We start from the raw sequence: 12,222 nt of genomic DNA on the forward strand, positions 1-12,222 counted from the left end.
TTCTTCTGACAAATGAATAACTATTATTATAATTACAAGGAGCTGTTCACAAGCCAATGAGCTCCTTTGTTTTTATTAATCTCTTTCTTTGTAAATAAGGACTTTTTATTTTTTATTATTATTATTAGACACAACACAGACACACAGACACTACCTCCACACTCCTCTAACAAAAATGGACTATATATTGCCTGGGATCCAACAGGCATATAAATTTCTTTTATTAACCTATACGTTAGTGGTTGACATAGCCAATTTTTAAAACTTCCATATTTTGAGCAAAATGCACTAATGCTTTTAATAGGATTTCTTGGCCATTCAAAATAACAATATTGAGTCATGGTATCTTTACTCTTATCCCAGGTGTATTTTCCAGATGACTCCATCCCATCCTGCTAACATTTAAAACAGCAATACTTTATCATAATACTTTTACTTTTACCTCAAGTATATAGTTTATTCTGCCAACCTTGCCCTCAAATGAAGTAATTAAAACTACCTAACTATGGCCACTGAGTTCCCTCATCTATTCGTTTTTGTCCCCAAATAACAGTATTGAATCATCAGGTCTTTATCTAAATCTTTTACCATTCTACTATAAGGAGGATGATTCCATCCAGCCAGGATCATCCCCAGGGGACTGTGAGGAGGGATGAAAACATTATCTCCCTTTCCCACATCTTTATCTCCTTTTCCCTGGTCTTGGGAGTCCCCTCTTTGATCCTTTTGTGGCCTCTTGGAAATCTATTACACATCAGTGGTTACCATCTGGTTCTCTTATCCTTACCAACCTAGTGGGACCACCTGACTTCCTCCAGACCATGATCTTATCGTTGCAAAGTTTAGGCTTAAACTGAAGAAAGTAGGGAAAAGCACTAGGCCGCTCAGGTATGAATTGAAGTGAAATGAAGTGGGCCTTAGAAAAGCTGAGCAACAACAAAGCTAGTGGAGGTGACAGTATTCCAGCTGAGCTAGTGCTACACTCAATTTGCCAGCAAATTTGGAAAACTCAACAGTGGCCACAGGATTGAAAAAGATCAGTTTACATTCCAATTCCAAAGAAAGGCAGTGCCAAAGAATGTTCAAACTATCGCACTATTGCACTCATTTCTCATGCTAGTAAAGTTATGCTTAAAATCCTACAAGCTAGACTCCAGCAATATGTGGATCGAAAACTATCAGAACTACAGGCAGGATTTCAAAGAGGCAGAGGAACTAGAGATCAAATTGCCAACATACGCTGGATCATGGAGAAAGCTAGAGAGTTCCAGAAAAACATCTACTTTTGCTTCATTGACTATGCTAAAGCCTTTGATTGTGTGGATCATAACAAACTGTGGCAAGTTCTTAAAGAGATGGGCATACCAGACCATCTTATTTGTCTGTTGAGAAACCTATATGTGGGCCAAGAAGCAACAGTGAGAACTGTACAAGTAACCACTGACTGGTTCAAAATTGGGAAAGGAGTCCGGCAAGGCTGTATACTGTCACCCTGCCTATTTAACTTATATGCAGAGCATATCATGAGAAAGGCAGGGCTAGATGAATCAAAAGTTGGAATTAAGATTGCCGGAAGAAATATCAACAACCTAAGATATGCAGATGATACCACTCTAATGGCAGAAAGTGAAGAACTAAAGAGCCTCTTGTTGTGGGTGAAGAAGGAGAGTGCAAAACTTGGGTTGAAACTTAATATTAAGAAAACCAAGATCATGGCATCCGGCCCTCTCAATTCCTGGCAAATAGATGGGGAAGAAATGGAGGTAGTGATAGATTTTATTTTCCTGGGCTCCACGATCACTGCAGATGGGGACTGTAGCCAAGAAATTAAAAGATGCTTGCTCCTTGGGAGGAAAGCCATGGCAAATCTAGACAGCACACTAAAAAGCAGACATCACCCTGTCAACAAAAGTGCATATAGTCAAGGCTGTGGTCTTCCCAGTTGCAATATATGGCAGTGAAAGGTGGAGCATAAGAAAGGCTGAGCGCCAAAGAATTGAGGCCTTTGAGCTATGGTGCTGGAGAAGACTCCTGCGAGTCCATTGGACTGCAAGGCGATCAAACCAATGAGTCCTAGAGGAGATCAACCCTGACTGCTCTTTAGAAGGCCAGATCCTGAAGCTAAAACTCAAATACTTTGGCCACCTAATGAGAAGGAAGGACTCACTGGGGAAGAGCCTAACGCTGGGAAAGATTGAGGGCAATAGAAGAAAGGGACGACAGAGAATGAGGTGGCTGGATGGAGTCACTGAAGCAGTAGGCGTGAGCTTAAATGGACTCCAGTAGATGGTAGAGGACACAAAGGCCTGGAGGAACGTTGTCCATAGGGTCGCGATGGGTCAGACACGACTTCGCAGCTAACAACGTTTCAAGAAGAAATGGATTTTGGTGGGAATTTTATTCAAGGGGTCAAAGCTGTTTATACATCACAGCAAGAAAAAAATATTAATGGTGATTTAACTAATTCATGTGACATTCGAAAGGGTACAAGACAAGTGAAGCCCATGGTATCCACTGCTGTTTATCCTGGTGTTGGAAGTCCTGAATAGAGATATCAAGCAAGATAGGAAAATAAAAGGTATAAAAGTTAAGAAGGAAGTTTACAAATTGAGGGCCTTTGCTGATGATTTGGTGATATTTCTGCAAGACGCAAAAAATAATATAGAACATTTGATGAGGAAACTAAACGAGTTTTGGTCCTTGGCTGGTTTTAAAATAAACAAGCAGAAAACATCCATGTTGATTAAGAATGCGACCTCACAGGTTGGGGATATACTGACTAAAGTCTTAGGGTTGAGAAAAAGTTGAAATATTTGGGGGGTTACATTAACAAACTCAAACATAAAATTGTTCAGAAAGATTTATTAAGATGAGATAAATTGTATTTATCACTATTGGGTAGAATTTCTGTAATTTCAAGATGAATGTTTTACCAAAGCTGCTTTTCCTTTTTCAAACATTACCAATACTTGCAACTGATATTCTGTTTAAACAATGGCAGAGGGATATTTCAAAGTTTATATGGCAGGGGGGAAAAACCGAGAACCAGGTATAAATTATTGCAAGATGCTAAGGAAAGAAGTATTTTGGGTTTGCCTGATTTGAAATTGTACTTTGATGCTTGTCATTTGTTTTGGCTAAAAGAATGGGCGAACCTTCAGAATAAGTTACTGGACTTAGGCGGCCATGAATTAAGGTTTGGCTGGCACATTTACTTGTGGTATGACAAAGTTAATGTTGATTTTAGTAATCATTTTGTTACACGTGCCATTTTGAGAGTTTGGAATAAATATAAAACAAGGTTCTCTACGAAGGTGCCACTGCGTTTTTCAGAAAAGAGATGGTGATGAGGGCGAATTGATGGATCTATGGTAAAATAATACCTTTTAATTTGGGCGAGCCTCCCCTCAAATCCAAGGAGTTAAGAGTCAGAAAGTCACTTCTGCCATTGGCTTACATATATGCAATTGAAAGAAAGATTTAAACTAGACAAAAAGAATCATGGATTTAGTTTTGTTAAAAATGAGTTGTGTTGTAGTGATGAACATATTATTGCTAAAGTTTATAAAATATTACTGAATCTAAATCTGGAAAATGAACAAATAAAAGATTGTGATTCAGTGGCCAAAGAATTTTGGATATAATGTAGTGCTTGAACAATGGGAGAATACATGGAATAAAGGATTGAAATTTACATTAAACTATAACTTAACCTGAGCAGAGGGTTGGACTAGATGACCTCCAAAGTCCCTTCCAATTTCTTCTTCTTATAAACGTTGCTAAAGAAAATATACGGTAGTTGCAGGAATTGGGTATGTGTATTTTTATGAAAAGGACTAGGGGTAACATGATAGTGTTCCAATATCTCAGGGGCTGCCCCAAAGAAGAGGGAGTCAAGCTATTCTCCAAAGCGCCCGAAGGCAGGAGAAGAAGCAACGGATGGAAACTAATCAAGGAGAGAAGCCACCTGGAACTAAGGAGAAATTTCCTGACAGTTAGAACAATTAACCAGTGGAACAACCTGCCTCCAGAGGTGGTGAATGCTCCAACACTGGACATTTTAAAGAAGAGACTGGACAGCCATTTGTCTGAAATGGGTATAGGGTTTCCTGCCTGAGCAGGGGGTTGGACTAGATGACCTCCAAGGTCCCTTCCAACTTTTTTATTATTATTATTATTATTATTATTATTATTATTATTATTATTATTATTATTATTATTATTATTATTATTATTATTGGAAAACTTTTACAAGATGATGTAGTGTTGGTATTTAACACCAGATAAGTTATCAAAAATGTATAAAGGCATTTCAAATGAATGTTGGAAATGTAAAAAGGGGACTTTTTATGGTGGACGTATAATAAAGCAAGAAAATATTGGAGCAGGATTCATATGTTAATACAGAAAATTCTTAAAGTGGATATAGAAAGAAAACCAGAGACCTTTCTATTGGGGCTAATGGACAAAGATCCTGGAAAAAAATATGGAATTTTGATGCTATATATGTTGGCAGCAGCAAGATTACTCTATGCTCAGAAATGGAAGACTATATCGATTCCTACCATGGAGAAATGGTTGCAGAAAATGATGGAACTTGCAGAAATGGCTAAATTGACTGTACTGATCAATGAAAAGAATACAAATATTTTTATTACTCCGTGGAAATCCTACTGGACATTTTGCTTCAGGTGGAAAAAACTGAAATTTTGATTTTGGGCTTTACCGATTAGATAGATTTGTTGTTATCAAAATAGCTAGTTTATACTATTTTGTAAAAGTAAAAAGTTGACGTTTGAGGTTGATACTCTATTTTATTGCACCAAAGGAAGTCACAAGTCAATGCCTTCTTTTTTTTGTTGTTCCCTTCCCTCACTTTTCCATTTCCTTTCCCCTTCCCTATCTTTCCCGCTATTTACTTTTGCATTTTATTTGTATCGTATACTATAAACTAATGAAACATTAACAGACAGAAAAAGAAGACTGAAACTCCACATGTGGGAATTTAATAATCAATATACAAAACTACCACCCAAAAGCCTCTCCTTGAGGAATTCCACAACTTCTGCAAAAGAAAATATATACAGTAACTGCTGCTGATAACAAGAAACCAGTAGTAGGATTTTTTCCATATTGTTTTCTCTCCATTGACAAGTCTAATCCTGAGAAATGTTTCACTAGAAAGAATCAGCCCCAAATTCAAATAGTCAATTCCTCACTTACACTTTCGCTGACATATCACAAATGAAATTCAAGCCTTCTATAAACTCCACTACTTTTGCCTCAAATGGACTTCCTTGTGTGCAATAAAGGATGTGAGTCCTCTGGTGTTTAACCAGGCTGGAATTCTCACTAAAATTTTTCCCACAAACAGGACATTCAAAAGTTTTCTCTCCTGTGTGAGTCCTGTGATGTATCACCAGGTTGGAATTCCAACTGAAATGTTTCCCGCAAACCAGACACTGGGATTCTCTCCTTTGAGAGTCCTATGGTGGCTCATCATGTCCAAATTCTGACTGAAACTTTTCCCGAAGACAGGACATTCAAAGGGTTTCTCTCCAGTGTGTGTCCTCTGGTGGATCACCAGACTGGAATTTTGACGGAAACTTTTCCCACAGACAGGACATTCAAAGGGTTTTTCTCCTGTGTGAATCCTCTGGTGTTTAACCAGGCTGGAATTCTCACTAAAACTTTTCCCACAATCAGGACATTCAAAGGGTTTCTCCCCTGTGTGAGTCCTCTGATGTATCACCAGGTTGGAATTCCGACTGAAATGTTTCCCGCAATCCAGACACTGATATGGCTTCTCTCCTGTGTGAGTCCTCTGGTGGTTCACCAAGCTGGAATTCTCACTGAAACTTTTCCCACAGATAGGACATTCAAAGGGTTTCTCTCCTGTGTGAGTCCTCTGGTGTACCATCAGACTAGAATTACGAGTGAAACTTTTCCCACATTCAGGACATTCAAAGGGTTTCTCTCCAGTGTGTGTCCTCTGGTGGATCACCAGACTAGAATTTTGACTGAAACCTTTCCCACATTCAGGACATTCAAAGGGTTTTTCTCCTGTGTGAGTCCTCTGGTGTTTAACCAGGCTGGAATTATCACTAAAACTTTTTCCACAATCAGGACATTCAAAGGGTTTCTCCCCTGTGTGAATCCTCTGATGTATCACCAGGTTGGAATTCCGACTGAAATGTTTCCCGCAATACAGACACGGATATGGTTTCTCTCCTGTGTGAGTCCTCAGGTGGTTCACCAAGCTGGAATTCTCACTGAAACTTTTCCCACAGATAGGACATTCAATTAGGTTTTCTCCTGTGTGAGTCCTCTGGTGTTTCACTAGGCTGTTATTATAACTGAACCTTTTTGGACAGTCACGACATTCAAAGGGTTTCTCTCCTGTGTGAGTCCACTGGTGGCTCACCAGGCTGGAATTTTGACTGAATCTTTTCCCACAGTCAAGACATTCAAAATGTTTCTCTTCTGTGTGAGTCCTCTGGTGTTTCACCAGGACAGAATTACAACTAAAACTTTTCCCACAGTCTGGGCACTGATATGGTTTCTCTCCTGTGTGAGTCCTGTGGTGTATCACCAGGCTGGAATTACGGCTGAAACTTTTCCCACAGATAGGACATTCAAGTTGCTTTTTTCCTGTGTGAGCCCTCTGGTGTTTTACCATGCTTTTATTATGACTGAAACTTGTTTCATAGTCAGGAAGTTCAAAGGGTTTTTCGCCTGTGTGAGTCATCTGGTGGCTCACCAGGTTGGAATTCTTATTGAAAGTTTTCCCACAACTTTCCTCCAGAGTATGAGTCCTCTGGTGTATTATCAGCTTGTCCTGCTCGCTGTTTTTTGCCGTATTGGGAGCCCTGGTAGGGCTCCTCTCTAGTGTGAGTCCTTCCGTGAACCATAAGGTAACTGTTCTGACCAAAGCTTTTTCTGTATTGGGTGGATTGATATGGCTTTCCTCCATTGTGGATCCTCTCGTGTATATTCAGCTGTGATCTACAATCTGTGCTTTTGCTACAATAGGCACATCTGAGGATCTTTTCCACCACTGAGATTCTTGGATTTTCAAGGACGTTAAAAATACTTTGAATCCCTCGTTGGATCGAGCTTTAATTCAGCTACTGTTTCCTTCCTCACAGGGTGAGACCTGCATTACGGTCCAAGTGACCTTTTTCTTCCCACTGACTTCCAGATGTTTTCCTCTTTTTCTGATCTTGGGAGAGATCCCCGTTTATATTTTGATATCTTTTTTCCACATGCTGCTTTTGATTCTCAGTTCTCCAGATTGCTCTCTCTGGCATTCTGTTGCCTGCAAGATTCAGATAAAAGGGTTCGTTTAATTATATTTTATAAAATGGCTGCACAACATTTGATAAAAACCAGATCCAAAAGCTTACATTACAATAAACAGCAAAGATGCCAAAATACTAACCTAACCTCTTACATTTATTATGATTCATTTCCAAAAAGCATATTTACTGTGACTCATTTTCAAAAAACGTATCTAGTGTGATTCAAGTTCAAATACTCATTCAGTTTTGAAATTTATTTGTTGACCTGGGTGAATCATGAGTTAATAGAATTGCAAAGTTATCATCAAATATATCTGGACGTGCTGGGGACACATTATACATATACACCTATATGTGGGTACACTCACATTTTTTGGCCTAATTTTAGAGTGATTGGGGGGATTGTAACTGATGAAATGATCCCAAGATCCTCGGCACATTTAAAGGACCGGTTTTGTCCTTGGAAGTCCACTGCCCCAAATAAGAAAAAAGTAAGAAATACTGTCCAGAACCACACTGATGACATCCCAATTCAGGTAGTCCTCACTTACCCAAAGCTATTGGGACTGGCAAGTCGATTCCTAAATGGTGTGATCGTTAAGTATGACATCACTTAAATATGTTAACTTACAACATCCTTTCTGGCTGCAGTCATTAAGTGAATTATCATGGTCTGCTTAGTGCAATGTAACATGACTGTGACTTGCAACTTCCTGTCAATTTCCAATTGATTTTGTTTGCTGGAAGCCAATTATGAATGTTCAAAATGGAAAGTCCATGACTGTGGAACACCACAACCCTTGTGAATGCAAGCCAGTGCCACCCCTAAGTAAATGGGATGGCCACAACTTTGAAGACTGGTTGTAAGTCCTCTTTTTCAGCACCACTGAAAGTCTGAAGACTGAATGGTAAGTGGTAAGGATAATCTAAAAAACCGAACGTGCCAAATGGGCCCAATTACCATTTAAAAAAAAGTTCTGGGTTATGCAGATGTGTCAGATTAATACATGGATGGCACACCACCAGGAAATGCTGCATTTGTTTCCTAGATATGGAAGTAAAAACAAAATTCCGAAAAACAGCATTGGCAGATCAGTTCCAAATTGTTGCCAAGAACATGTTCATAAATCACAAGGAGCTAACCCTAACATGATGGAGAATTTTTAAATCTCCCAACACTGAGAAAAACGCAGGCACCCGTTTTAATGCTTGCACCACCAGTGGAATAAAATCTGGGGAGGGAAGGAATGTGTAGCAGCTGACATGTTTCCATCTCGTTGCTTCTCTGCTTTTACAACCCGGGGAAACCCAAACAGCCCTACTTGTCCCGGCCTCTCCTCCACCTGTCCTCAGCTCACCTTTCAGCTGCTGCTTCCACCCTGGGAAGACCAAGAGAACTAAGCTCACCACCTCCATCCTCCCAGCGGAGAGCCGGAAGAGGAAGTTCCTTTGCTGTTGTTCTCTTTCCCTCCACATCCCCTCTAGGAATCTAAGAATCGAATGTTTCAACTCGGTTCGCCTGTTACCAATGCTGTACTTGCAGTGAGAGTGGTCTATCGCCATCTAGTGACATAAAGCTGAAAATCACGTTGCTCCGTCTCTACCGAAAGCAGTTGCAAGATTCATTTTTACTGATTATGTGACGTCAAGTCGCTTTCAACTCCAGGGATCGCATCGATAGCCTTTCCCCATGATGATTATCCCTAAGTTGTTGTTTCAGACCTCCCGAGGATTCACCCATCACCACAGGAACAGAGCAAGAAGCTTCCCATGCAGGAAGAACTACACCAAAGGAGGAGGGGGGAGAACTATATGCATACAGAAGTCAAGCACACCACCCTTAAGAATCCGTGAAGACTCCTCCAGCCAGTTATTCCTCTTGGGGGGTGCCGGACAACTCATGAACATTTAGTTTTGCCAGACTGCTAGCTTGATTCCATTAATAAAGTTATGGAACATGGAACATTTATTTCCTATTTATTCAGAGTAGCCTGAATCTTGCTGGAGCAATCTTCCTATTTTCCAGAGTTAGAATTCAGCCTTGATTTATTCCTGAGCAGAAAATTTTGGAGGGTGTTAATTTGCAGATTGGAAGCCGATCAATAGATTCCTGCACTTTTGTAGGGGTGTGGCTCTCAGCAGAGATCCATACCTATCTACATCCTAAATCTTTATGGCAGATTTCCTGGGGCTCCCCTGGATTTAGGACCTGGGAGCATCAACAGGCCACAGGCCCCAAGGGAGCCAGGCTGTGTCCAAACATGCCCAGTGTCTGTTTTATTTGTGAAGGGAGATATTTTAAGTCTGCTAAATGCCAAGTGCTTCTGTAAATTCTCTTGCACAGAAGTCTCCATTAGGACAAAGCTAATGCAGAGGGAGAGGCAAAGAGGGAGCAGAGCCTAAAAAAGGGGGGCCTTAGAAAGAGGGGGTGACTGCCTATATACGGCAAAAGAAACATAAAAGTTCCCAAAGTTTCAAAAGGTTGTAAAAGTACATGCAAAAAACTATGAAAGGTGGCCATAGTCTTTGTTGGAAATGCATACCTTTTTTAATTTGAAAATTTTAAAGTAATGTACAAAAATTAATTTTACAAACAAGCTCAGAGTAACGCCTCCCTAATTTACAGTAAAATTCACTGCAGATGGGGACTGTAGCCAAAAAATTAAAAGACGCTTGCTCCTGGGGAGGAAAGCAATGGCAAATCTAGACAGCACACTAAAAAGCAGAGATATCACCCTGTCAACAAAAGTGCATATAGTCAAGGCTATGGTCTTCCCAGTTGCAATATATGGCAGTGAAAGGTGGAGCGTAAGAAAGGCTGAGCACCAAAGAATTGAGGCCTTTGAACTATGGTGCTGGAGAAGACTCCTGCGAGTCCCTTGGACTGCAAGGCGATCAAACCAATCAGTCCTAGAGGAGATCAACCCTGACTGCTCTTTAGAAGGCCAGATCCTGAAGCTAAAACTCAAATACTTTGGCCACCTAAGGAGAAGGAAGGACTCACTGGAGAAGAGCCTAACGCTGGGAAAGATTGAGGGCAATAGAAGAAGGGGACGACAGAGAATGAGGTGGCTGGATGGAGTCACTAAAGCAATAGGCGTGAGCTTAAATGGACTCCAGAAGATGGTAGAGGACAGGAAGGCCTGGAGGAATGTTGTCTATGGGGTCGCAATGGGTCAGACACGACTTCGCAGCTAACAACAACAATTCACAGTAGCATAAGACGTTTGGGGGGAGGGAGGTATAACACAACCAAACTTGCCAGGTTTTCTTATTACCTTCCGTCTCCATTTAAAATAAAATGTTTGGGTCTTCCTGTGGGGCTGTTTCTTTGGGCTGGTCTACCAAGTGGGGCTGAGCCTGAAGGACCTTTCATGGCTGAGGAGGGACTGGAATTCGGGTGTCTCCACTCAGCAACAGCACCTTCACCCCTGCAGCTCACCAGCTCTCTAAAAGAAAAAACATCCAGAGAGACTCCTTACTGCATCTTGGTCTCCTCCCCATCCACTGCAGGAAGGGTGGTGATGAATGAAAGGTGGGTAGTCCTCGCTTAGTGACCACAGTTATGAATGGGAGTCCCGATAAGTCATTTTATTGCAACAGGTTTTTGACCTGACTTCCATTCTGGTCATCAAGTGAATCAACATGGACATTCAGTGAGACATCAAATGACTGCTACTTGTGATTTTATTTCTGTCTTCTGTCTACACAGATTTTGTTTGTCTTAAGCTTGTTGGGAAGGATGGTAATGGCTATCATAGGATCGGGGGACAATGTGAATGCAAGGACCGTTTGCCAAACTGTTTTTTTATACCATCATAATCTGGAATGGTATGTGAGGACTATCTGTAATACACCCAGAAAGAAACACCATCTGCCATCTGGATATCGTTTGCTGGAAGCATAACAGGGAGGAAATGATTGTTGTACCCAGCTGAAGAATTATCCAGAAGGATGTGAAGGATCATGGTGAGAAAGACCCTGGGATGCTGCAACATTCCAGCTGATCGGCGCTTCTTCTGGGCTCAGCAGAAGCACTGGGATCAGTGCCGAGCTTCTGTTGGAGTCTGGTGCTCATCCTGGTGCTTTTGCTGAGCCCTGACAGCCCCGAAGAAACACTGATCCTGGCGCTTCCGCTTCCATATCCTAAAAGTGGTACAGTGGGTGAAAAGGTTGAAAAGCCAGGCATTAGATTATAGAATAAAATACAAAAATACAATAGCAAATAGTAGGACACAGTGGGGAGGGAAAAGGGGGAAAAAGTGAGGGGGAGAAGTGTTCTGTCACAAGTAGAGATGTGATTGCTAATCCCACTGTCGGTTCTCTGGCTAATTGACACATCTGGTCATGGAGATTCTCAGAGAATTTGTGGACAACTGTCGCGCTCCTGCCTGCTCATATCAAATCAGGCTGTGGTTTTCAATGTAGGCCTGCATACGGTCATGTGGGTTTATAACTTCTGGCTTTCTAGAATTGGGCTTGAAGGTAGCATCTTGGAGTCCCTTCTGTAAAGCTTCCACTCTTGCCACACTTTCTTCTGCTTCCCATTGATGCCATAGAAAGTCAAGCCTGCCCTGAGCTATGGCCATTTCCTTCTTTTGTCTAGCCTCCAGTCTGGCCATTTCTTCCTTTTGTCTAGCCACATGTAGAGCTGTGTTGGTCTCCGATTTGGCCATTTCTTCCTTTAGCAGCTGCTCTTCCTTTGCAACATGTAAAACTGCTGCGGCTACCAGAGTATCAACTTGTGCTTGCACTGCACTGGGGACTCGGGATGAGTGGCTATGACGAGGAGATGTTTTGGAGTGACGGGAGGCGCCTGAGATGGAAGGTTGATCGGACACGCTGGTGGGGTGGGAAGATACCTTAGAGCAGCGGGATGACGCTTGCAAATGATGGGACACCTCGGACTCGACCTTCTCGA

At 41.4% G+C, this 12,222-nt stretch overlaps 1 long non-coding RNA gene across 1 annotated transcript; it reads right to left on the reverse strand.

Moving 5' to 3' along the window:
* Positions 1–4,627: 4,627 nt before the first annotated feature.
* On the reverse strand, positions 4,628–10,771 carry LOC308664625. Its single transcript, XR_014025703.1, has 2 exons — positions 10,580–10,771; positions 4,628–7,318 (listed from the first exon to the last, which is right to left on the reverse strand). It is a non-coding gene; the product is annotated as an uncharacterized lncRNA (long non-coding RNA).
* Between the last annotated feature and the right edge of the window lie 1,451 nt (positions 10,772–12,222).

This window comes from Vipera berus (assembly GCF_964194415.1).
Source record: "Vipera berus genome assembly, chromosome: 2".
NCBI lineage: Eukaryota > Metazoa > Chordata > Lepidosauria > Squamata > Viperidae > Vipera > Vipera berus.